Source organism: Canis lupus, chromosome 16, assembly GCF_048164855.1.
Source record: "Canis lupus baileyi chromosome 16, mCanLup2.hap1, whole genome shotgun sequence".
Lineage (NCBI taxonomy): Eukaryota > Metazoa > Chordata > Mammalia > Carnivora > Canidae > Canis > Canis lupus.
The window spans coordinates 58,848,214-58,873,371 of record NC_132853.1 but is presented as its reverse complement, the minus strand read 5'-3'; the positions used below and the strand labels follow the sequence as shown (position 1 = coordinate 58,873,371).

General features: G+C 60.6%; 1 protein-coding gene and 1 long non-coding RNA gene across 10 annotated transcripts in view; one reads left to right on the top strand and one right to left on the bottom strand.

The window, feature by feature from the left end:
* RBFOX3 (RNA binding fox-1 homolog 3) overlaps nt 1–25,158 on the top strand; it is a 446,818-nt gene that overhangs the window by 293,883 nt on the left and 127,777 nt on the right. The gene's annotated exons all lie outside the window — the stretch shown is intronic.
* On the bottom strand, nt 6,548–13,383 carry LOC140607256 (uncharacterized). The gene is made up of 3 exons (XR_012009372.1): nt 9,611–13,383; nt 9,405–9,451; nt 6,548–9,012 (listed from the first exon to the last, which is right to left on the bottom strand). It is a non-coding gene; the product is annotated as an uncharacterized lncRNA (long non-coding RNA).

Sequence of the window (25,158 nt, the reverse complement as noted above, 5' to 3'; positions counted from 1 at the left end):
CAGGGACAGCAGGGTCCACGGGCCGCCAGGGGGACAGTGCCAAGGTGGTGATCTGCCCACGGCTCCTCCCACAGGCCTGACCACTCTCCTTTGCCCGCCGTGGCAAGCAAGCTCGTGTCGCCCACCACGGGCCCCGGCCCTAGCCAGCCCCGCTCCCAACACGCGACCCTCAACAGCGGCCTCTGGCCCTTGACCAGTGGGGTCTCTGAGTCCCCCGGCAGGCAGCCCTCCAGCTCCCTGCCCGCCTGTCCACCGGGCAGCGAGCTTGGGCAGCCTGAGCAAAAGCCCGCAGCAGCGTGCCCTCTCCTTGGCACACCCCATTGCTTCTGACTGCAGCGCTGGGGCCGCGGGCTAATTTATGGTGTTTCGGGGAGCTGAATATGGGAATGTCTTCTGGTCTTTAAATTAGTCATGAGGTCGGATCCCGCCAGCACAATTAGAACCCTCTGCTAATGATTATTTATGGAGTTTGGAACGCGTATTAACCCGATTGTATTAAATATTAAACTAAATTGTAATACTTCTATCTGTATTTACAGTGCAAGGTACAGGATGAGCTGCAGGCCCCCACCCCCGACCGTAGAGTCCTTGGCGGCCCAGAGCATCTGAAGGGATTCCAGCAGAGCCAGGCCATGCGGGAGGGGCGGCAGGGGTGCAGCAGGACGGCGGAGGAGACCCGGGGGTGCAGAGATGCAGGGTCCTGGCACCAGAGGTGTTGGGGGTGCAGCCCGCAGGTTCTGGAACTGCTCAGACCTGCGTGTGAATTCTACACCAGCCCTCGCGGCCCCCCCCGCCCCGTGTGTGGCCAAGCTTCCTTACCCATTGGGGGCCACAGCCATTCCTCCCCAGCAGGCCGTGGCATGCAGCATGTGCATGCAGATGCTTAGGATAAGCCTGGCAGATAAGACGGTCAAGAAACACTCCCCTACTTTTTTTTCAATAATATCTTTTTGGAGAACTCGTCCACACCCCACATAAGCCGCCCACTTTGGGTGCACAGCGCAAGGGTTTTCAGCGTGGGCACAGCTGCACAACCACCACTACCCTCACTTTAGAGCATTTTCATCACCCCAGGGAGAGACCCTGTGCCCATCAGCAGTCACCCTCCCCAGACCCACTTCCCCAGACCTGTCTGCCTCGGGCAACCGCTAACCTTTCAGTCTCTGGATTTGCCTGTTCTGGACATTTCACGCCAATGGACTCATAGGCCACGTGGCCTTTGTGTCTGGTTTCTTGCACATAGGACCTTGCCACCCCAAGGTCCATCGAAGATGCAGCAGGTGTCAGAAGCTCCTTCCTTTCATGTCTGAGTAACCTTCCAGGCATGGACGGGCCACATTTTATCCGTTCCTCAGTTGATCATGTTGGGTTGCTTCCAGTGTTTGGTACCATGCATGGTGCCGCTGTGGACACGCGTGTGCTTATTTGAACGTATGTTTTCTTTTCTCTTGGGTCATATGGTAACTATATGTTTAAAGGAAATGTCGGGGCACCTGGGTGGCTCAGTGGGTGAAGTGTCTGCCTTTGGCTCACTCAGGTCATGATTTCAGGGTCCTGGGATGGAGCCCTGTGTCGGGGGCAGGGGAGTGGTCTCTGCTCTGTGGGGAGCCTGCCTCTCTCTCTGCCTCTGTGCTCTTTCTTTCTTGCTGTCTCTCAAATAAATAAATAATCTTTTTTTAAACATTAAGAAATAAAGGAAACATCAGCGCTCCTTGTTCTAGGGCCAAGTACCCCAAGGGCTACCCCTTTCCCGGCCACCCCTCACCCTCCCCATCCGTCTTGGCATTTTCTGAATGCACTTTTCACCCCTCACCCAGACTGAGGATGTGTCCTCGGTTACGCAGTATCAATAGATGTGCGGGGCAGGGTCACGGTCTCCTGACAAGAGCAGAAGCCATTCGGTGATGGCTGCTGGGCACCTGCTCGTCCATCCACACCTGCAGACAGCGGGGCACACCCTGCCCGCTGAGATGGCTGGCCTCCGTGGAGAGGGCCTCTGGCTGCCTATTGCTCCATCCCAGCCTCCACTTCAGTGAGCACGTGCCCTGCAGTCGACACAGAGCAGGGGCTGGGGGGCCACAGAGTCACCGGGAGACAGACGGGGTCCCGCAGCTTGTGGAGGAGTCTGGGGGAGGGGGCAGTTAGTCCACAAGTAAACCAGCCCAAGGGCACTCGTGCTTTACAGAGCAGCTGTGGAGGCCTGGGCCACACTCCGACCTGGTGGACAGGGGGCGTCCCTGAGCCCTCGCCGCCCATGAAGTCAGGGGACAGAGCGTGCTGGGCACTGGGGCCGGGGTGGAGGGCCCAGGGCAGGAAGGGGCTGCGCTGGCGACAGGGGCCTGGCAAGGTGGGAGGGAGCCCTGGGAGGAACCTGTAGAGATGGGGAGAGGGCCTGAGACCAAGTAGGGGAGGGGGACAGAGGGAGACAGAAGGAGAGGAAGAGGAACGTGGAGACAGAGGGACACAGAGGGAGAGGGAGAGGGACACAGAGGGAGAGACAGAGGGAGAGGGAGACAAAGGGAGAGGGAGAGATAGAGAAAGAGGGAGAGGGAGATAGAGGTGCAGAGACAGACGTGTAAGGCAGGGGGTGAAGCCGGGGTGTAGGCAGGGTGATTGGTGCTCACCCTCAGGCTCTGGGTCGAGGAACCAGCCATGTGCACTAGCAAGAGCCCAGGGGAGAGAAGACGTGTGACACGGGTGGGTGGCCGGGGTGCGGAGAGCAGGGGGCTGGGGCCGTGTGTTGGGGGAAGCCCTGACACCTGCCTGTGCAGGGCTGGGGAGTGCGGGGACCTGGGGGCCAGGGGGAGGGACCTGGAGGAGAATCAGGTGTGGCTCCTGGGCTCTGAGCTGAGCAACAGAGTGGATGGCAGAGCCGTTTGTCAGGACGGGGACATTTGGGGACCAGCCTGCGTGAGAGTGGAGAGACCCCAAAGCCACACTAATCCCGTGGGTGTTCCCAGGCATCAGCGGGCAGCTCCCTGAGCCCCAGGAGGGGAGAGTCCTGCCCTGCCCCCACCAGGCACAAGAGCCTAACCACCCCCACCCCCACACACCCACCTCCCGCCTCGGGGACTTGACTCAGTCCCCCGAAGGTGAGAGAAGCATGGCGAGGTACGCTAACTGCATGGCAGCCTGGGCTGCGTTCACTCGCTTAACCTCCACGGCCGGCCCAGGAGCACAAGCCATCTCGCATCTTGCAGATGAGGAAACTGAGGCCTGAATGCCGTCGGGTTTCTAGTACCTCCAGGCCAAAGGCAGGGGCGCAGCATGAGAAGGGTTTGTGGGCGGGTAACTGCGCCAGACAGAGGGACGCTGACAGCCGGGACGGGCCGCCAGGGCACCTTCGCTGAGCTCGCTGTGCGTGCAGGGTCAGTGCTTGCCCCGGCCCAGAGGTCCCGCTGACGGCTCACAGTCTCTTCCTGCAGCTGTGGGGGAGCGGGCACTAATCTGGGGCACACCTGCGCTGAGCCACCAGCCACCAGCCCTGGAGGGACGTGCCCACAGGACAGCGGTACGGCCGGTGGGGAGGACAGAAGTGTGGTGGCCGTGAGGCCCTGGTCCCTGCGGGTGGCTTTCCCAGCCGGCTGTAGCAGGGGCAACCCAAACCACAGAGGTGGAGGCTCAGAGAACATTTTGGACTGGAGGCAGCTAGGGAGCCCCGTGCTCCCAGCCCCAGTGGGCCGGGGGGCCTCAGGGTAGGGCAGGGGTCATCGGTCACCTACCTGTTCTCCCAGGGTAGGGGGGTGGTCAATCCTGCCCACTCCCTGGAAGCAGAGCCCCTCAGAACATGGGAGCGCTTCCCATCTCCAGCTGGGTCAGGACTTCCTCTGCTGCCCCTGCTCTTAGGGCCCCTGGTTCAGGGCTGCAGGGCTGCAGAAGGGGACACGGGGGCAAGCGGAAGAAGGGAATCCAGCTCATCAGAAGGACAGAGGGCAAGGCAGAGCTGGGGATGGGGTGTGAACCCTGATTTCCTGCAGCCGGGCCACCCCCATGGCCCAGGGAGGGACTCTGCACAGAGACAAGCCAGCCGCCCAGGCCCCAGCTGAGCTGAACCCCCAACTGAGTGCATGTCCCCAACACAGGGCACAGGTGGCCGAGGCTCTGAGGAGAGGCTGGAGGAGGCGGGCTCCTGCTCAGGGGAGGGCCGCAGCAGGGGGCGGTCAGGGGTGAGCCCAGACCTGCAGGCCAGCGCCCACAGAGGGCTCAGCAGAGGCCCACCGGGCTGGGGGAAGATGCTGGTGGCTCTGTCCAGTGAGCGAGGACATTGCCGGGCGTGCACAGTTGATCGCAGGGCTCAGCTCGGCTCTGTGGGACGTCCCCAGGGACAGGACAAGGAGGCCCAGGTGAAGCCTTCCAGCAGACGGGACACGAGGGCCCCACCAGAGGCCACCGGAGGCCAGCCGGCGTTTAACAGCCCACAGCGGTCAGCTTCACTTCCCGAGGGGGTGCTGACACTGGGCTGTTTCTCTTCCCGGGAGCGCTGCCCGCCACACCCCACCCGCTGGGGGGATCCCTAGGCTTCCTTGTCTGGCCTCAGTGCCCTGACTGCCCTCCTGGAGGCTGGTGGGAGGCTGGTGAGGGGCAGGCCTGCCCAGGGGGTGGCTGGGGTGGACTCTGTGCCCTGGTGGGGCTGCGTATGGGGAGCCCTTGAGCCTCCAGGCCCCGGGGTCCCAGGGACCCGGGGTGGGATCACCTCCTTCTCCTGCACCTGACAGCTACACTTCCTAGGAGGCCCTGCCCCCTTCTGTGACCTGGGTCCTTACTGTTTTTAATGAGGAAACCGGAGTCCAGAGAGGCTTGGTGATGTGTCCCCAGGGCCCAGCAAAGCAGCCTCGGGTGGAGAGGTGCGGGGAGAGGGGAGAAATTAGGAGAAGCCTTGGGTTGGGAGAGCCATGGCCCCGGCACCCCAGGGATGAAGGCAGGAGGAAGCCCACCCGTGGAGAGGGATGGGGGAGCAGGATGGGGCGGGACCTCAAGGACCCCACCCGGCTTAAAGCTCTTCTGTCGCTGTCTTGAATGTGGCTGTAGTCTTCGAACACAGGGCCACTTTGTCATCCTGCACTTGGCCCCACAAATTAAGTCAGTACTGGGTTTCCGCATCCAGAAGAAAATGAGCCCAAATACCAGCCCCGACATTGTGTTGCATGACCTTGACAAATTACTTAACCTTCATGCCACGTTTCCTTGCTCAAAAAATAAGCTAAAGGTGGCACAGCAAGACCCGGTGCGAGGAGTGCTGGTGATCACTGGGTGGGCGCAGGCCTTCGTCCCCTCGCCTCTGCTTCCGGCTTGGAGGTTTGCCTCCTGCTGCAGGAGTCAAAGTAGCAGGGCTGCCCCAGCACCGTCCTGAGCACACCCCACCCGCGGGGCTCTCCACCTGCATGTCTGGGTGCCCAGGGGGTCGGGGTGCCATGTCCCAGCATAGAGCACCTTCAAAGGACTCTCGGTGGGAAATGGCAACGCTCATCACAGCCCGGGAGGCAGAGGAAGCAGGGGCCAGGATGCAGAGCTGGGGCCACATTAACAATCCAGGAGACAGGCATGGACAGGGCTGGGTGTGGAGAAGGGAGCGGGGCAGCTGGTGTAAGCTCCAGAGGAGGGGCCGGGGAGGAACGGGGAGACTGGGTCTCGGGGGAGCAGAGAGATCGGCCCTGGAGTTTGGGGGCATGTGTGGGGCCCCAAGTGGACAAGTCATCGCATATGGAGATGTGGCTCCGAGCCCGGGGGTTGGGAGGTCTGCAGACTCCCATGTGGGAGTGCTCGGCCTCCCACCAGCTCTCAGAAGCGTGCAGGGGTGGCCCAGGCAGTGCAGATAGGAAAGGGGAGAGCTTTGAAGGCTCCCCCGAAGAACCTCCCGTGTTTGGGGGAACAGAAGCAGGTGAAGAGATGGAGGAGAATACAAGGTGCCAGGAGGGAACCCCGCCAGGGGCCAGGGACACACGGAGGCTCCAAGAGCCTGTGCTCAGGAAACCGCAGTGTCCCCACGAGAGTGGGGACGTGGGAGGGGCAGGGACAGCTTTCCGTTCCCAGAGGGATCAGAGGGACGCAGACGGACAGGAGGGCCATGGTCAGGGGTCGCCTTGCCGGTGCTTCGTGGTCTTATTGTTAAATGCCAGTGACAGTAAAGAGTGTGGCCAACCAGGGGGATGGGCCCTGAGCACCCCCAGAAGGAGGGAGGAGAGGCAGGGAGCTGAGGGCTCCTGTTTTCTCCATGAAGGGGAGGTGAGGGCACCTGGTGAGTCAGGGGTCAGGTGTTGGAGCAGAGCAGAGACGGTGTCACACGGTCCCCGTGGATGCCGGGGGAGGGGCCCAGCTGGACGGTGGACAGTGGCCACGGCGGGTGTAGGGCCTCCGTCCTGAGGTGCGGGGGGGGGTCTCCCCTGCTCTCCCCGCTCTGGAGACAGGTAGGAGGTGGGCAATTAGTTACAAAATGCCTAGTGCATGTGGAGGAGACAGGGTTGGTCAAGGACGGTGTGTTTGGAGGACTGGGTCACATCTGTGGGAGCGTCCAGGCCCATTGTAACAAATCACTACAAACTGGGGGCTTTAGAACAATCGAAGTTTATTCTCTCGTGGTTCCGGAGACCAGAGATCTGAAATCAGGGTGTCAGCAGGGCCCAGCGATCTCCAGAGGTCAGGGAAGAGCCCGTCCTGGCCTCTTGCAGCCTTGGGTGGCTTCTGGCGAACCACGGCGTGCCTGGACTGCCTCTGCCTTCACATGGCTGTCACCCCCGAGGGAGCCCGTGTGTCTGCACCTCTGTGCAAACCTGCCCTGATGAGGACCCCAGTCAGTGGATTGAGGGCCACCCTCATCCACCAGGACCACATCTTAGCCTGACCGGTCCCGTCTGCAGAGACCCCCGTTTCCAGCTACGGTGACATGCTGACATTCCAGGCGGACACGGGTTTGGGGTGGATGTTATTCGCCCTGGAACAGCATCTAAGGCTGACGAGGAAGGGTGTGGCGGTGGACAGGGGGCACAGGAGGAAGCTGACACCGTGAGGTGGGAGGTTGGCATCCTCCAGGAGGGGAACGGTGGGGGGCAGATGCTGGCAGAGAGCAGGAGGCAGCACAGTGCAGACAGGCTCACAGGCCGAGGGCGAGGAGGCAGAGGGATGAGAACAGGAGGGCAGGCCGCCGCCGGAGTGTGGCCCGGTGCCCAGGAGGGGAGACGTGGGATGGGTGCCGCCCCACAGTGGGTCCCAGGGAGCAGCTGTCTCCCGTCCTGTGAAGCTGGAGGAGGCCCAGCCTAGAGCTGTGGCAGAGAGCTCGGGGTACGAGCAGCCACACCTGTTGACACCGCAGGCCGGGCCGGGCGCCGTGAGAAGCCAGCCCCGAGCTGGGTGAGGACCAGAGGTCTGTCTTGGAGGAAGGCATTGAACTGGACCTCCCTCTGCGGTCCAGAGGTCAGAGCTCGGACCGTAGGGACATCAGTGGCACGCGGATCCCCGTCGTTCCCAGGGAGAGCTTTGTAACAAGGGGGGTCTCTGGGCCTGGGATGGGGTGGGGAGAGGTGCAGGGGGCTAGGAAGCACCGGGGTCAGTGCAGAGGCGACGTGGGGTCGGCCAGAGCTGGGCTGGAGGACCCGGGAAACCCCGCTGACCTGAGCGTCCACATGCCACCCTGGTGCAGTATGGGGTGTGAGGCTGGAGGAGAGAGGAGCGGCAAGGCCTGAGACAGAGGGCGCCGTGACGTGTGCAGGGGAAGCCTGCGGCTGGGGCGATGGCGGACGGGACCCTGGAAAGCCCATCAGAACTGAAGCTGGGGCCGCGTGTTTTCTCCTACACGTGGACGTTTCGGCTTCTCCTCCTGGCCTGCCCTCGGCTCCCGGGTCTCCGCGCCCAGACCCTCTCTGGGCGTCCCCGTGGCTCAGTGGCTCGCTCTCCCCGGGGGAATGGTGGCAGCCAGGTTCCAAACGGCCAGGCAGGGGGCCCCTGGCAGCTTCCTGCAAAAGTGACCAGAAAACAGGTGGTCCCAGGGTTGCAGAACTGGACACACCTTGGGGATCGTTCATCCCAACCCCCTCAGCGTGAAGATGAGCCAGAAAGGCCCGTGGCATGAAGCGACTTGCCAGCCTGGACCCAGAGCTGGGACTGGGGCCTAGATCCCGGCGACACACGGCTCAGACACCGTCAGAGCTGCACCTCAGCCCCACCACTGACCACTGGGACTTAGACCAGAGGCCCAGGGCCTGTCCCCCACAGACGCCAGCCGGAAGTCTCAGAGACCATGGGTTCCTCTGACCGACCAGCTATAAATTCAGGGGTCCCCACGGCCCCGCAGTTCTAGATTCGCCAGGGTGTCTCATAGATTCAGGAAAGCCATATACTTACAATCAGTTTTATTATAAAGCACATACATAGGACGGGATCCCGGAGGGAGCTGGGAGCTTCCATGTCCACCCGCCATGGAACCGGGCATGTCACTGTCCCAGAGCAGAGCATCCGTGGGCTCACCACCCGGGATGCTGCCCCAGCCTCAGTACCCAGACTTCGTTTGAGGGTTTGATTACGTAGACCTAGTGGATGAAATCACTGGCCCCTTGATTGAACTCAGTCTCCATCCCCATCCCCGAGGCTGGTGACCTGCCCCCATCCTGAAGCCACCTCTGGGGACCACCCTTAGCAGGGCAGAGACCCTCCTGTCACAGGAAATCCCGGGGCTGTGAGGCTCTTTGCCAGGACCCCAGCCCAGCAGCACCCCATTTGGGTCAGGCTGGCAGTCCCAGTTACATGAACATAGCCAGACGGTCCCACTCCTGATGATGGCAAAGGATCCCCTCGAGAAAGGCACCCGGAAGGTTCCACTCACTGAACGATCCCACCAAAACAGCACCTGGATGAGACCACGTAGCAGGCCGATGGGAACCAGGGATGGCTGGACAAGGTGCTGGCCAGACCCAGATGGGGAGGACGCTTCCTTCCAGGGAAGAGGGGCAGCCAGCTGTCCAGGTTCCCGCACCAGCACGGGGGACACAGGGACCTCCCCAGCTGTCCTCAGGGTTGCTCCTGCTGCCGGATAATGGGCCGTGCCAAACATCGAGATGCAAGTTATCACTTGCCGGAAGGAGCGCGGGGCATCCCACAGAAGCTTGGACCCCACCCCACCTGCTCGCCCCCCGGGGAAGCAGCCCCGTCGGAAAAGCCACTCTGGTGTGAGTCTGTCGCTGCACCAGCTATTTGGGGCAGTGTCTGCCCGACGGGCACACCTCAGTTCCCGCTGTCTGAGCAAGCTAGACGCGGGCCATATGCCTTGAGGACTTGGACCGCGTGGGGCCCTGCTGCCCGCCAGCTCCAGGCCACCTGTCCCAAGCCACCCGCAGCCTCTGGTGCACATGACCTGCCTGGGCTTGGCCGGCTTTCCCCGGCCCCGGGGGCTCTCGGGAAGCAGTTTATAAGCTTACCTGCGAAATCCCAGCCTGGTAAATCTCCGGAATGGGAGTGGATTCACCTAATGGAATTAAAAAGTATAAAATAGCAGTGATCTTGGAAGGGATTCGGGAACTAAGCCCCTTCTGGAAATTGGAGAGTCGCTAACATCAGCCAGGGAGATGCTGGAAATTACAGACCCGCGTGCCCAGAGGTAATGAGGTCAAACCACTCCACGTACCTGAAGGGAAGTCGGGCCCTCCATCTCAGCGGAGCCGTCTAAAAAGTTAATCAAGGGGCCGGCATCCCAGCAATCCAGTGGACATAGTCTACCTGGGTCTTCAAAAAGCTCTGACGAGTCCTGCCTGAGAGCCCATCAGGCCAGGGCAACAGGGGGAGGACAGTCGCCCTGGAAGTGAGCCCCTCGTTAGCGAGAGGGGTCCTGGGGCCAGCTGCTCGCGGAACGGCCTGGAGACACTTCATCGTGGACCCCCAGCCCCTGCCCAACCCGGGCCAGCTATGGGGAGGAAACCACCATCAAATTCGAGAACTAGGGCAGCCCCAGTGACACAGTGGTTTAGTGCCCCTTCAGCCCAGGGCGTGATCCTGGAGACCCGGGATCGAGTCCCATGTTGGGCTTCCTGCATGGAGCCTGCTTCTCCCTCTGCCTGTGTCTCTGCCTCTCTCACTCTCTCTGTGTGTCTCTTATGAATAAATAAATAAATAAAATATTTTAAAAATAAATATATAAATAAATAAATAAATTCAGAAACTCAAGTGCAACCTCACAAAATCCAGTTTCCTTGGGAGCATTTCCACAGGCAAAGGGGCAGTGAGGGGTTTTGTCCTTTAGAACTATTTGCCTTCTGCCTTTGAGCCTTTGAAAATTGCCAGGTTGGGATGGCGTCTACCCCCCAAGACCCTCCAAAATGCCCCCCTGGCGCTGGACGGGCACCGTCCCTGCTACAGCAGATGGTCCAGAGTCAGCCCTGGACAGGTGTGGCGTGGGCTGCTCTCTGGGAGGGATCAGTGCTGCTTCTGTGCTTCTGTGTGTCGCCACAAACCTGCCGTCTTCCTGGCTGAGGGTCCCCTGGGGCAGCAGTGACTGCCTGATGGCTGATCCTCTCTCTGCCTTTCCCCTGACCCCCTCCTGGGCAGATTCCTGCAAAGGGGCCATGGCCAGGAAGAAACCGCAAGGAGATAGCGGCTCCCGCCATCCTTAGAGATGCCCATAACCCGTGCCCACATGTACTGAGGGTCCAGGAGGAAAGAAGATCCAGGTAGGGTGACCTCGGGCAGGCACATGGGAAAGATGTCCTGCTGGGCTTAAGCTGCGGACCAGAGCACGTGTGCAAGTGTCCTGCGGCGGCAGTAACAAATGACTAACCTGGGCAGGAGGGGGGCCTCAAGCAACAGAAAAGTCTTCTCACATCGTCTGGAGGCCTGAAGTCTATCTTACGGTGCCAACAGGGCTGCACTCCCTCCAAAGACTACAGGGAGGATCCTTCCAGCCTGTCCCAGCTGCTGCTGGTGGCCCCACCTGTTGGTGTCCCAAATCTTCCTCCCTTCCAAGGACACACCTGTCGCCGCATCTCAGGCCCACCCTAAATTAGGATGATCTCATCTCCAGATCTGTAACTTAATCCACCCGCAAGGACCCATTGTCCAAATATGAAGTTGCCCTCCCAGGTTCTGGACTTGGACGTATCTTCATGGAGGACACAGTTCACCCGTCTAGAAGGCGCGTGTGTGCATTTGGGCGACAAGTACTCACCAGGCTCTACTGTGCGCCAGGCACTGTTCTGGGCACTGGGGACTCAGGCCGCAGTTGGCAGTGACCTAGATCTGGAGCTGTGGTTCCAGGCGGGCAGCAGGGGCAGGTGTGGGGGCTCTTAGCATCTTGGTCTGCCATCCAGGTGACTATTACCTGGTCGGCCTAGAAAGGAGGAAAGGACGGTTCGCAGAGTCAGAGCAGCCTTCGGCCTCCAGCCTCTTCTCCTGGCCGCTGCTCGCCCAGCTGCCCACAGGGCAGGGCAGGGTTCTCCAGCTGAGCCTCCGCGACACGTGAACACCTGACCCAGGGAAAGAAGGCGCAGTGTCAGCAGAAAGTCTGTGTGCCTTTCCCGTGTTCCAAACAAATCACATAAATTCAGGATGCTACAGAATTTACAAAGTGCCTGTAAAGTACCAGCCTTCGCTTGGATCGCTCCTTAAAAGTACTGGCCACCTTCCAAGGTGCGGTGCTGGGGGAAAGGAACAGAGAAGAAATGATGGAAATGGTCACCTCTGCTGCGGTTCTCCCTCAGGCCTGAACGTGGCTGGAGACATAAGCCTTGCACAGCCCGGGACGGGCCCAGCGCCCATTTGGGTCAGAGACGGGGCCATCTCACTGGGCTTCTCAGAGCCTGGGGATTCAGGAATGCCTCACGGGCCCTGGGGGTGTTCCCCTGCCTGAGCTGAAGGCCTCAAGCCTGCTCAGCCAAGCGGCGGCAGCCGTCCGGAACAACCGAAGGCAAATTCTTGGCGGGTGGGGGCTGCGGCTGATGCTTACCTGTACCAGCCTTACCTGTCGAACTCATCCGCCCAGCTCGTGCGCTCCGTTAGCAGCCAGACCACCTGAAACAAAGGGAGGAGCACACCGCCAGCACAGGTGCTTCGTGGCCGGGGGTCTAGAAGGCACATCTCCCTGTCGGGGCTACCTCCCCATGCTCGTGGCCGAAGGCAGATGGGTTGGTTTCCCGTCGAGCGCGAAGGAGAAGAGTGATTCTACTAAAGCAGTTGTGGCTTGGCGTCTGTCATCCCTCAGGCAGGGACACCGTCCAGCGCTGTGCAGGAAGGGTGAGCCTGGGCAGGCATCCAGAGCTCTGATGCCACCAGGGTCCAGGGGGTGGGGGTGGGGTCCTCTCCATACCCCTCCCAGTGAGCCCACAGACAGCGCCCACAGCTCTTTCCGCTCCGCCTGCGGTCCACGTCTCAAGAATGAAGCCGTGATTAAGGGGTCCTACCCTCTGAGCAGACAGCAGTGCTGACCTAATTTAGGACCCTAATCAATTTGCCCCCGCATGATTAATTGAGATCTTCCCATTGATTTTCCTTCAGAGCACAGCCGAGGTGGAATTCAGAGAGAGACGGACGAGGGCTTGTGCGCCCCTGCGGCAGGCGACCGAGACCTCAGAGGGGGCGCGGGTCCCCCCCTCGTCTGTGCGTGGGGCCGGCCACAGGTGCCCTTTGTGTCTGAGGTCCCACCCGCAGCTCCCTGTGGGAGCTCAGCAGACTCTGAACCTGGAAGCCCACCCCACCCCCCCCCACCATGGGGGCACTGAGACTCAGATTTACCGCATTCCAGGCCTGGCCTGGCTGTGGCTTCACCACGTAATTTGCAATTCTTAAAAAGCCATGACCCAGGAGGAGCCCTTCCAAAGTGGTTATTTCAGTTAAGAATGCAGCCCCGGGCAGACAAAAGAATTTCAGAGTAACCTGAAGTTTGAGTACTGGGAAGGCCCCGGAATCCCCAGGGATGCTCTGTAAACACGGCAGGTGTTCTTAGCCTTCATCTCCCCCCCTCCTCCCCACCCCTTTCCAGACTCCATCAGAAATCAAGACCCTGCCTCCCAGAAACTAGGAGGGGAAGCCACTCTGGGGACCTCTGCCCAAGGGGAGCGGGGAAGCCTGGCAGGGAGGGGGCTGCAGGCTTTGAGCCCAGCGTGATCCCTTGATGGACGCTACTGTGGGGAGCAGAGAAAACAGAGCAGTTTGAAACCGAATTCCGCCCTCCACCTGCTTGGTGTCTGAGCTGGACTCAAAGCGTGGTCCCATCTCCAGCCGCGTGTCCACACCACCTGCAGCCACAGACGGGCCTCACCGGGGACCTCGTGAGAAAAGTAGCCGCTCAGCTCCCCGACCCCCACCCCACCTGCCGATTCGAGTCTCCGTGTCAGGGAATTCCTGGGAGACCCATGTGCACACCACAGCGTGAGGAGCACGGTCCCGGAGGGCTCTGCGGGGTCTGCTAGGCATCCCCACCCTCACTTTGCTCTCTCCGCTCTTTATGACACCACTGTGCTGGGGCAGGGACTTGGGAGGGAGGAATTCCGTGCGTATTATTTCATGGGCGCTCATGCTTCCTCCTTTGTTTACTCAAACATATTTATGACGTGCCGGCTTTGAACCAGGCCCTGTCTTGGACTCTAGAGACACATTAAGTGCCCACAGTAGTGGACAAAACAGCTAAAAGTCTCTCCTGGAGCTTCTGTTGCTCCAGGGGAGAGGGGGATGGACGACCTGCAGAATATACAAATAATCAAGCTGCGTTGTGTCTTCGGGAGGGAAGAGCCTCAGTGGGGATGGAAGGTAGGCCTGTGTGTGGCGGGGGGGGGGGGGGGGGGGGGGGGTTGGTGGTGAATTGTGATTTTAATCCAGGTGAGAAAATGTATTTGAGCAAAGACCTTGGGGAAGTGGGGTTTGGCTGGGGCAGGGGCAAAGCTGGAGCAGGCGCCAAGGGCCTGGGGTAGAGTGTGCCCGGAGAGCTCCATCCCCCACCAGCAGGAAGACCTGTGCTGCCTGTGGAAGGAGCAGGAGGGTGGTGAGGTCTGGGGGTGGACAGACCAGAGCAGGCGGGGCTAGGGAGGGACTTTGAGGTTGATTCTGGGCGTGAATCTGTGATGCGGACCGAAAATCTCTCTCACATCTGGTTTTCTCTGCTCAGTGGTCACCCTGCTGGCCGTGTCTCCTCCCTGCTTCCCCTCCCCTCCAGCATAGGCCCGAGGGCACCAAGCCTCTCTGGGCGAGGACTGGCCCTTGGGGCAACAGCTTTGCCCTTAGCAGGCCCTGGTCCCTTCGCAGTCAGGGCCTCGGGCCTGGCCACCGCTCTCTGGAGCAGCCCCTGGGCACCTCTGACTCTGTTTAGCACCCACCATGGGGCCACAGGCTTCCTGCCCCGGGGCCCCAGCTGCCAGTGGAAGAGCAGGGCCCTGGGTGGGGGTTCCACAAGGGCGCAGGGCATGTGGGAGCTGAGGCCTCAACCTGCACTAGATCTGTTGTGGGGGGTGCGGGACACCAGGTGCTTTGCCTCCTCTGCCCCCCACCCCCCACCCCGCACTAAGAATCTGAGCTTCAGCAGAGGAGCGGGACCCCCAGGACTGACCCTGGGCATTCAGGCTGGACTGAGGGGCTTGACACCCTGACTCTCACCCCTGCACATCGTGCCTGGCGTGGCAGGTGGATTGGGCCAGGCCTGGATGGGGCTGGGGGCAGTGGGTGCTCTGCAAACATCAATGATACCCAGCAGGGAGAGGTTCGGGGGGTGCTGTGCCGTGCAGAGGGCTCCACCCACCTCATGTCTCCCTGCGGGTGACTGCAGACATCCATCACCCACCTCATACTCCGATGCCTCATCTGCAAAACGGGGATGATGCTCAGACCCACACCCCTCAGGGGCTCCTGGAAGGTGACGTGAGGGCCGACTGGGCAAAGCGCGTGACCGGCCCTGAGTGCAGGGGGCTTGCTGTGGGCGCCGACGTGCAGGTGGGCCAACCAGGTGCGGGAGGTGAAGGTATTTGCTCGGGGCCTTGTGGCCCCATGAGGCAGCACTCACTTCCAAGCACCCCTTTCCCGGTTCTTGCTCGGGAGCACTGTCCAGAGAGCAGGCCTGGCGAAGGCCCTGCTCTGGCCTGGGGTTGACTTTCTGAGGGCGCCCCCCGCCCCCACCCCCAGGGCACGGGCAGGGGCGAGACGGGGCTGTGCATCTGCCTCCCCTGCTCATTTCCCAGCCCCTGACGCTCACAACTCAGCCAAAGGGTTGAGGTCGGGGGTAATCCCACTGGCTCCCCCCACACACACCTCCAGCAGCTACTGGCGAAGCTGGCGGCCTTCTTCCCGCTAATGAGCTCCTCGGAGCTTGCAGCCATCAGCCAAGGCCCTTGTGAGGCGGCCCCCGGGGCTGCTCAGTTTGGAAGGTGTGCTCCCCCCTCCCAAAGCCCGTGGCTACTCAGCGCCTTGCCCCATTGACCCTTGGCCCCAGCCCGGGGCTGCTGCACCTGCAGAGCTGGCAGGCTCAAGGAGGGCCCCAGAAGGCCCAGACCCAGTGCGTGGAGCCGTCAGAGCTGGGTTCCTAACCCGCACCCTGTTGCCAGAGTGCGCAGATTGTCCGGGCGAGGGGTCGGGTCTCCAGGGGGCACTCCAGCCTGAGTGGTCAGAGCAGCCCCGGGCTCACCGCCGCACCTGGTCCTGGCCTCCCCTCGGCTCCTAGGGAGCACAGGGCCACCAGTCCTGCGCAGGGAGACGCCCAGCACATCCCCGCCCGGCCCCCATTGAGCCCCTCCAGTGGCGGCTGAGCACCCCCCTCCAGGTTGCAAAGCAGCCTCCCCCTTCCTCCATGAATTGCCTCCCAGAGACTTACTTGCAACCTGTCTGCTTCTCAGAAAAACAGGAGAGGCTCTTTCTAGGTGACCGCCCCTCCCCTGCGGATACCTTTCCCACGTGCCTCTGTATGCGGGTCGACCCGGGGGGCTGGGGCCCCAGAACGTCCCCTCTGCACACAGTAGCGGGTCCTGCCCGGCGGACTCCCACTCGGGAAGGGCGCTGCGTCCACCCCATCCCACCCCGTCCGCAGCCCGAGTTGTGCACAGCCCTGGGGTGGGTGGAGTCTGAAGATGTCAGGCCGTGTCTCCAACTCACAGGGGGAGGGGAGGGCACCAGGTGGGTGTCTCCAGGGAGGGGAAAGTGCAGCCACAGGAACACGGCATCTGGCTGCCCCGCTCTCTCCACTCCTGCTCACATCCCCGCCGGATGTGCAGAATTTACAAGGGAAAGAGAATTGTGACCTGTCTGGTTTTGAGCCTGTCTCGGAGCTAGAATTGCAAAGCCAGCTGCGGCCACACAGGGAGCGGCCCTCCGTGGAGGGGAGAGCCAGGAACGTGGGTCATGGGGCAGCGTCTGCTGGGACCATGTCTTTGAACTTGGCATCCGGTGGCTCCCCCGCCGCTCAGGGAGGTGGAGAGAGTCTGCTTAGACTCAGGGTAATCCAGGTTTTCTGTGCAAACCAGTGGCGCAGGAGGAGCAGGTGGGGGTCCACTGGGAAGCCACAGTGTCGCGTCCCATGGCCCGGGGGCCACACCCTCGGCCCTCAGGGGGTGTGTCCATCTCCTGCGCAGTACAAGGGAGAAGCACTTGGAGCTCCGCCCGTCCCCTCTTGGCCCCCAGAACCTGTGGCCCCTTTTAATCCATCAGGGGTCTGCTCCCGAGGGTTCCTGGTGCCTTTCCAGCTAAGGAAGTAGTGACCACAGTGACCCAGGGCTGGCCTAGCACATCCTTGGTGCCCCGTAAACGTGGCACCTGCGTGGCAGCAGTGCTGACGGCGGTCCGTAGCCACCCACCCGGCGGTTTCGAGTGAGGGAGAGCCTACCCTGCGCTCTCACCTCAGTACAGGAGGGATGAGTGGGGTGTGAGGCTGTGGGGGCACAGTTTCGGGTTCCTTGTCACCGGGGGAACGCCGCTGCAGGCCACTCCCCGGGCTTCGCCTCTGCCCGCACAGGCCACACTCCCTGCACCGGGTCAGCTCGGAGAGCCAGACCAGCCCGGCGCCAAGCCGCGGAGCCAACATAGGTTCCTCTGTGTGATCTCTACGTGCCACGGGTCCTCCCTGAAAATGTCAGGAAGGAATCTTGCACTTAGGTGAAGGGGCTGGAATTTATTTTCAGTAAGATGAGAAAACAGGGGTGGGGGAGAAAAAGAGGATTCAGAACTCTCCCATGTAAGAAGCTGAAAAATGCACCTTCCCTGCTTTTCTTTGCCCAAAACACTAGCCAAGGACAGAGGAGAGCTCGGGCCTCTCTCCCTGACCTCGTGGGTTCTCTGGCTCCTCAGCCAACCCACCCCCGCCCCGAGGTCGATGATCACCACAGGGCCCTGCCGGTGGCGCAGGCAGCTGTGCTCGGGCTTCGCGTGTGACCCCGCAGCCCCAGTCCCCCGTGTGCAGGCTGGGGCGGCCGCACCGGCGACCCCCAGGATTTCACTTGCCGAGCATGAGCTGACAATGACACCCTGCGTTGGTTTATCTGGAACTGGGTGCTCCTCCGGAGGCTCGGGGCTCTGAGGAGAAGCTGCGTGGAGCACCCAAGGGCTGAGTGTCTCCAGAGGCCCCGGGACAGTCGTTTCCCAGCGTCTGGTGTTGCTGGTGTCGTGTCTTCCTGATGATTCCCCGTCTCACAGTGGAAGCACCAAATCACCTCTGAGGCTGGAGGTGTGGCGCTGGGCAGGCAGAGGGACAGAGCCCTGGGGTCCCCACATTCCCCCACCTTCCCCCGCCCCCGTAGAGAACTTTTTTCTTTCTTAGGAGGGGAAGGAGGGGAGATGACATGGTGTCTTCCACCTAAAGACTTTCTCCTTCCCACAGCGATGGTTCTGCGATTTACATTAAGGGCTATAACGGGTCGGAGTAAATGGAGCAGGTTTGCAATTAGTTTTCAAAGTACTTATCTCATTAAAGTAAATGAATTATTGATTTAGTGACACTCATGCTTTTAGTGACTGGCGTGGTGCCATCCCCGCTCTGTGCCTTGGCTCTCAGAGCCAGTGGCCGGCACAAGCAAACTCGCTTTGTGTAGGGTTTCTTTTTTTTTTTTTAATTTTAATATTTCCTTCTCATTATTTAGCTTTGTAATTAAAGTGGATTCACATGAGAAATGAAGGGTTGGTTTATGGGAATAGAAGCTCCAGAGACAAGTGTGCCTGCCTCCCTGCAGGGAAGAGCAGATCTAATACGTCTCTGACCTCAACAGCTGATGAAGGTTGAGGAAGGTGGGGGCACCCCCTGGGTGGGGCGGATTAAAATGCGCCCCCAGTGCTGGCCTGTCAGCAAACCCCTTTCCTCTGGACCATGGCAGTTCATGCTTCCTAAATTCCTAAGAGACTGTGACCAAGGGCTTGCAGGGTGACGGGGCCTCGGCCCCCCAGGTTGGAGGAGCCCCGGGCGGCAGCTGGAGGGCAGCACGGGCTGCAGGAGCTCCGGCCCCAGAGCAGAGGATGCATGTCTCGGGCTGGGCTGGGACCTCAGTGCCAACGGCAGCACGCCACTGTGCCCGGGATGAGCAGGAGAGTCTTCCCACCCTGGGTGCTCTGGGGAGAGCAGCACAGAAGAGGGGAGCATGCGGGGACGCTGCCCTCCAGCCGTGGTGTCCCCCGGGTGGAAGCTCGCAGGCCCTGAGGCTACCATGCAGAGTGCTGGCTGCTGGTCTGCTGTGGCCCCCGCCCCACCCGGTGCTGACTCGGCGTCTTCCAGAGTCATCCCCAGGAGATGCAACCGCCAGGGGAAGACAGAGCACCCCATTAAAGCTGCCGGCTTATGCCGGCCTTGGCTTCTGGCGGCCTGATCTCATCCTTGGTTCAAATTCCCACGGCCTGGCCCCGGAGTAGGACGGCTGGGGACAGCGCTCCGGGCACAGGATGGGGGGCAGGGCCCTTGCCCCTGTGAGGCTGCCTCCTCAGGCGGCGGTAGTGGGACAGGTGCTGGCACACCCAGGTGTCACCTGTGGGGTCGTCGTCGGCTGGGCAGGGGCTGCGTCAGCAGAGGGCCACCCTGGGAGCGAGTGCTGCTCGTTCGTCACCTGCACCACCGACAGGCAAGGCCGTGAACCGGAGGGATCACACCTGGACAGCAGTTGGCCTCCCAGACCTCAGGGTCCCTGCTCCCTGACGTCAGGACACCTGAGCCCCTTCTGGAATGTCACCCCCTCGCCAAGTTCAGCCTCACCGAGTGACTCCTAGGAGCCTACAGGCCTGAGCATTAGGGACCCGCAGCTCCCGGGCCTCCTTGCACAGCTGCATGCCCCAGCCCGCACATCTGGGCCACTTCCTTCAGCCATGGATGACTCAAGAGTCCTGACACCCAGTCCAGGGCAGAAGGCTCTTTCCTGAGACTTGAGCTCAGCGGGCTGCAGGGGAAAAAGGAAAGAGCTTAGGTTTGGGAATTCAAGTAGATCCACCCGTGGGCTCCTCATCCATTTACTTCTGTGCGACCTCATGCAGGCTGTTCGACATCTCTGAGCTTCGTTGACCATAAGCTTCCCGCACCCCTCCTCGTCTGCAAAAGCTGGGAGACGTAAAGAGGCATGAGTGTGTAAACCTCCCAGGACAGGGCAGCCCGGGTGGCTCAGAGGTTTAGCACCACCTTCAGCCCAGGGATCGAGTCCCACATCGGGCTCCCTGCATGGAGCCTGCTTCTCCCTCTGCCTGGGTCTGTCTGTCTGTCTGTCTCTCTCTCTCTCTCTCTCTCTCTCTCTCATAAATAAATAAGTAATCTTTAAAAAAAAAAAAGAAAAAAAAAACCTCCCAGGACAGTGCGACAGTGCCTGGCACATAGTAGGTGCTCAGCAAACAGCTGGGAGCCTCCCATGTTTGGCCACACGGCTCGGCTCCAGTGGCTGCCTCCCCAGCTGGACACACGCTGCCCAGCCTGTGATCTGAAATCCCAGAGCAGCAAACCGGGGCTGTCGCTAACTGGTTCAAATGTGGCTTTTCAAATACGTATCTTTCTTTGTGATTAAATTAAAAAAAAAAAAAAAACTTTTTTCATTTAATTAAAAATGTTGACATTGTGCCTGGACACCCCGCCAGACAAAGTGGTTATAAATTAAACATTAAATCTTTAATGGTCCATAAAGAAATATTCGTTTCTGGTTCTGTATATACTGGATATAAATAAAGAGAGGGCTTTTTTTCATCTGGGAGGCACTTTCTTTTTTTAACCTCAGCTGGATAATCTTGTTAAGTGAATGTAATTAAAAGTTGAATCAATCTGCGTCCTCCCCCTGGCTTTGTCCAGGGTGGGGGGCTGAGGGGAGGGGTGCTTAGGGGAGGAGGAGGAGGCGGCCCCACGGGCTGTAACCCCTCTCTGGGAGGCACCAGGAGGAGGTCAGGAGGAGACAGGAGGCCACCAGGTACTGCATGGGGTCCCCAGGCTTCTATCCGCAGGTTTCCTAGTTTCCGTCCCAAACTGCACCCTCACTGTGAGGTCAGCAGCCTGGGGCTCCGTCCGGAGAAGCCGGGGCCACTCTGAGAGCAACTTCTCAGAGCTCCAGTCTGCAAGAGTGCCACTGACGTGGGAGGAGGCTCAGGGCTCAGGCGGCAGGTGCAGGCGGTGGCCCAGGGAAGGGATTTAGAAAACCCTCCTCTGCTCTGAGAGGGAGGAGCCCTGAGGAGGGGGCTGGCGTGGGTTAGGAGGTTCTGAAACCCTCAGTTTCCCTCCGTGAATCTCTTCCTCTTGTGTCCCGCCAGGTTGGTCAGCTGGGGAGGTTGGGTGCATGTGTCTGTGAACGTTAAAGCTTGTAAAGGCCAGGCGGGAGAGGGCGGACAGATGGACAGACAGAGAGATTGGCTGGAAGCGGCAGACACGGCCGGGATTACGTGCTTCTGAGGCCCTTCCCCTGAGAAGAGCGTATCCGTGTCCGGTTGCTGCTGCGACGCACACACATGGTGACTTAAAGCAACACGGACGTGCCTCCTCATGGTTCGGGAGGTCAGAAGTCTGAGCGGGTCCCACTGGGCTCGAGTCAAGGTGTCAGGGGCAAAGGGGGCTCCTTCTGGAGGCCCTGGGGAGAGCCTGCTTCCCGGCATCTCCAGCCTCCACAGGCGCCACGTCCCTGGGCTTGGGGCCCCTTCTCGTCCTGCAAAGCTGGCAGGGGCCGGGTCTTTCTCACGTCATCAAACCTCCTCACTCTGAACCTGCGTCCTCCTTCCACGTTGAAGGACCCTGTGATTACACTGCACCGCGCCCCCCCCCCCCCCACCAGTAATCCAAGCTCACCCTCCTATTCTCAGGTCGGTTGGTTAGCCAACTTAACTCCATCTGCTACCATTAATTCTCCTTCACTGTGTAACCTGACACAGTCCTAGGTCCCAGGGGCTAGGCCCTGGACATCTGGGGGCAGGGGAAAGCGTTGGTCTCTGACCACAGGGGCTCTCCCTACTGCTCTTGAAAACACAGCTCCCCCAAAATGCATGTGAACCCGGGGCATATCTTCAGTCCCTGGGATTAAGGAGGGTTGGAGGATGATGCCCCAGCTAGGGAGAAGGGGAGGAAAGAAGCACAAATGGCCAAAGCGCTGGGGCCCATGATGCTTTGACAGTAGAAACAATTGTGCATGGTCCTAGGGGGGTTAGCCTGAGGTCAGAGGATGCACCACTGCCTGCAAGGGGAGCACCTGCAGCAGGACAGGTGCAAAGTCCCTGTGGCCAGAGCCCATATGGGAAGGGGACAGGAGCAGCAGCAGGGGTGGGCAGGGCAGGACCACGTGGGACCTTGTATGCCAGGCTGAGCCTCCCCCAGGAGCAATGGAAGTGCATGAATGGGAAGGAAGGGAGCATGATGAGAGTTGCATCATGAAAATGTCTCCCTGGCGGTGAAGTGGAGCAGACTGGTGGGAGCCTGAGTGGGTGCAGGAGAACCACTTGGGACTCGGTCCAGGTGGGAAGTGTGTGCCTGAGCTGAAGAGGTGGGAGGTGGCACGCGGTAAGGAAAAGCAGGTGAACCACAGACACTCCAGAGGTCAGCCTGACAGCATCGGGCCCAGGCTGGGTGGTGCCCACGTGGATGGGTGAGGGCTCCAGGTACCACGATGGGAACCATGGCACAGGTTCCTGGCAGGGGGAGACCCTGAGCCCTGGGCATGTCGTGCTGGAGGAGTCAGGAGACACCCCAGGAAAGATGCACTTTGGGGTACCTGGGTGGCTCAGCAGTTGGACATCTGCCTTTAGCTCAGAGCGTGATCCTGGGGTCCAGGGATCGAGTCCTGCACCAGGCTCCCCGCAGGGAGCCTGCCTCTCCCTCTGCCTGTGTCTGTGCCTCTCTCTGTGTGTCTCTCATGAATAAATAAATAAAATCTTCAAAAAAAAATAAAAAAATATGTGTACTTTGGGCTGGCCTGACCACTGGGGATGTTGGCTGGAGGTGCCCCATCAGGCATCTAGCAGGGGGCAGCACACCCAGAGCATGCATGAAGTGGCCCGGGGCACCGCCTGGGGTAAGAAGGGAAAGTCCAGGATTGAACCCGCGGAAGCCTGGGTATTCCATCACCCACCAGAGGGGCCAGAGCTGCACAGGGGATGGGTTTGGACTGGCTGGAGCAGCAGGAGTGGGCGCGGGTGAGGGTATCCTGCACAGGACGGGGGCGGCTCAGGGAGGAGTGAGGGTCCAGTCAACAGGCCCCGTCCTGCTGAGAAAGACAGGGCTGACTCGGGCCACCTGATAATTCCATTGAAGGAGATTGTTGGTGGAGAAAAAGGGAAAGGAAAGATCCAGAAGCCTGAACAAGTTTATGAGGGAACCACCAGAAGCTGTACTTGGCTCGAGGGTAAATCCGTGATGGGGAGCTGGGGGGATGTGGGGCTACGAGGCAGGTTGGCACCCACCGGTTAAGGGTCTGGACCTTCCCGACCTTCCCAAGCCTCCAGGCTGCTGCCAGAGTGTCCGACGGGGGCAGGTTTGTGATGCAGCGTTGAGGCCGGACTCACAGAGGGTCGGTGCAGAGGTGCACGGAGCTCTGGGACGAGGAGGGGGCCCCCGCCTGGTGCCCTGAGTGCAGGAGTGTGGCGGGGGCCAAGCCGATGCAGGCCGGAGAGGACACCAGGGAGGAGCAGCGAGAGCGAATTTGCCAAGTCTTTGAGCCTGGAGTCCTGAGTCCCCATCAACACCGTCGGGAAATGCCCGGGCTTCGGAGTTTCTCGGGAAGGCGGTGTGGGGGTGGGGTGGGGAGTAACCGCCAGTCTGCTGTCCTGCTCACAGTTGGCAGTGACCCTGGCCCCGGAGGCCAGGTGGCCATGTCCAGAGGGACCCAGGTTGACTGGGCTGGAAACCTCCATGTAGGAGTCCGTGCAGGGGGAGCCAGGGCGCAGTGGGGCCTGTGCCGCTCCAAGAGGAAGGGGCCGAGAGAGGGCGTCCCAGAGGCTCCGCTGGCTTGCTCAGAGGCTGAAGCAGCCAAGGGGAGGGGGCACGAGGAGCCGGGGAGGGGTGCCAGGGGTCCTTCCCGTGAACCTCAGCCCTGCTCTGATGTTTTCGTAAATCAGATGTCGCCCAGGTCAGGCAGGGCCGTGGCCAGCACATCTGTCGAAGCGAATACTCGCCCGGCGTCGACCAGCGGCAGGTGGCAGTCTGCCTACACCTTGTCCTCATTAGGGGCCCCTCCCCTAACAAAAGTCATTTTTGTAATTATTATCGAAAAGTCCTGACCGTGAGCCTCAGGGCCTCGGGAATGTCAGCATAAACACGTTCGCAATTCATCATGTTTCCCGTCTCAGCAAAGACTTTGGGCGTGAGCGGAGGACAGCCACTATCTATTATTAAATAAACCAGAACTGTCGATAGAGGCACAATCTGCAAATTAGCCGCTTGTCAATGTGGGTTAGTCCCAGGCAGATGCTCGCCAGGACATGGGTCTGGTAGGGGGGCCACGTTCACTCTTCACTTCTGCGACGGCTTCCAGCAGAAGACTCCAGAACTGGTAAAGCGAGTGGAGATGTGTTAATCCCAAAAGGGAGTCACTGAGCTGTAATCACCTTTTCGAGGTGAGGTGACTCTGTGGCTGTGACCGTCGGGGGGGAGCGCGGTGTCCAAGCTGCACTCACTCACTCACTCCCCGGCCCCCTGGGGAAGCACTCGGCTTCACCCCGGAGACCTAGCTCCCACCTACAAGAGCCGAGACCCCAAGGGGGAGACCAGCAGGTGCTCTCCCGGGGACCCAGGATTTGTTTAATCGGGCACAGTAACGCATAGACTCAGGAATGATGGTCAGGACAGAATTTTTATATTCTCAGTAGTCCCTAGAAATGGGAGGTGCCCCTCATGGGGAAGCACCAGGGTGGGTCAGGAGGCAGAGGGAGCGGGAACCTTTACTGTGGTTTCCATGGGAAGGACCCCGAGGGACAGCTAGGCAGACACAGGACCGGCTAGTGGAACAATTGTAGTGGGCTCTGCACCACGAGGACTGTCTTGTCTGGTCCCCGGCCCTGGGGAGATGACGGCAGGGGGGAAGTGGCCCCGAGTGTCTAGGGGCTCTGGGTTGGTGGGTTTGTATATGGAAGGCGCGCTCCTGGGCTGGCCCCACAGCCCCAGCACAGACGGGGGCTTGGACACCCAAGTGCACCTTGTCTGCCGGTGCTCTTGCAGGTGGCTATGACGGTGCTGGGTGTCCAGGTTCCGTGGTGGTCCCAGAAGCGGGTCTGTGGGGCTCAGGGGTGTCAGGAGTCCTTGGTCAGCTGCAGAAGAGGAAGGAGGCAGGCGACGTTGCTAATCCAGGGGAAGGGGGCATCGTCCTGGGCACGCCAGGCAGGCTTCCTCGTCTTCCTACCTGGTGCGCCTAGGACTAGGCCCCCTCCCCAACCTTCAGTGGCCAGTCCCAGCTCACAGGAAGGACCCGGCGGGCAGGGGTCCACCTCTCCAGGTGACGAGGCTGTGGTCACGGTCCCCGGGGTGGCCTGCCAAGCCTGCAGAGCTCTGAGCCTGGAGCAGAAGCTCTGCAGAGCTGGGTCTTGCTGATTAATAAGGCCGGACGCTGGATCGCTCTGCATGTCAACACCCACCAGCCCCTTCCAGCCTCACCAACCCCCCCCGAGGGTGACACTAACACGTCCTCTACCACCGGGGCCACCAGCCACTTCCCCGGGTGGCCACCTGGAGAAGCCGCGGCTTCCCCACATGCGCCCAGGGACGGACACACCCAACTGGCAGCCCTGGGGGCAATTTGTGATGATTTGTGCCAAGTGCTCCCTAAAACGCAGGAACACAGCACAGACCTGATA